The sequence below is a fragment of the Arachis duranensis genome, chromosome 5 (assembly GCF_000817695.3).
Source record: "Arachis duranensis cultivar V14167 chromosome 5, aradu.V14167.gnm2.J7QH, whole genome shotgun sequence".
Taxonomy (NCBI): domain Eukaryota; kingdom Viridiplantae; phylum Streptophyta; class Magnoliopsida; order Fabales; family Fabaceae; genus Arachis; species Arachis duranensis.
In genome coordinates this window covers 5,701,665-5,701,878 of record NC_029776.3, presented here as the reverse complement: position 1 = coordinate 5,701,878, position 214 = coordinate 5,701,665, and positions in this window count along the sequence as shown.

Sequence of the window (214 nt, the reverse complement as noted above, 5' to 3'; positions counted from 1 at the left end):
CAATGAAAAGAGAAGGAAGAAGAAAAGGAGGAGGAGGTGTTGGTGTTGGTGAGAGAGTAAAACAAGAATAAACTTGATAAGATAAAAAAAAAAAAGATGAATAAGAAAAAAAGAAGAAGAAGATGGTGATGATGATGAAAAAAAAGAAGAAGAATCAACAGAAGATGAGGAGGAGGAAGAAAAATTTTTTTGAATTATGTAGAACTTATCAGCA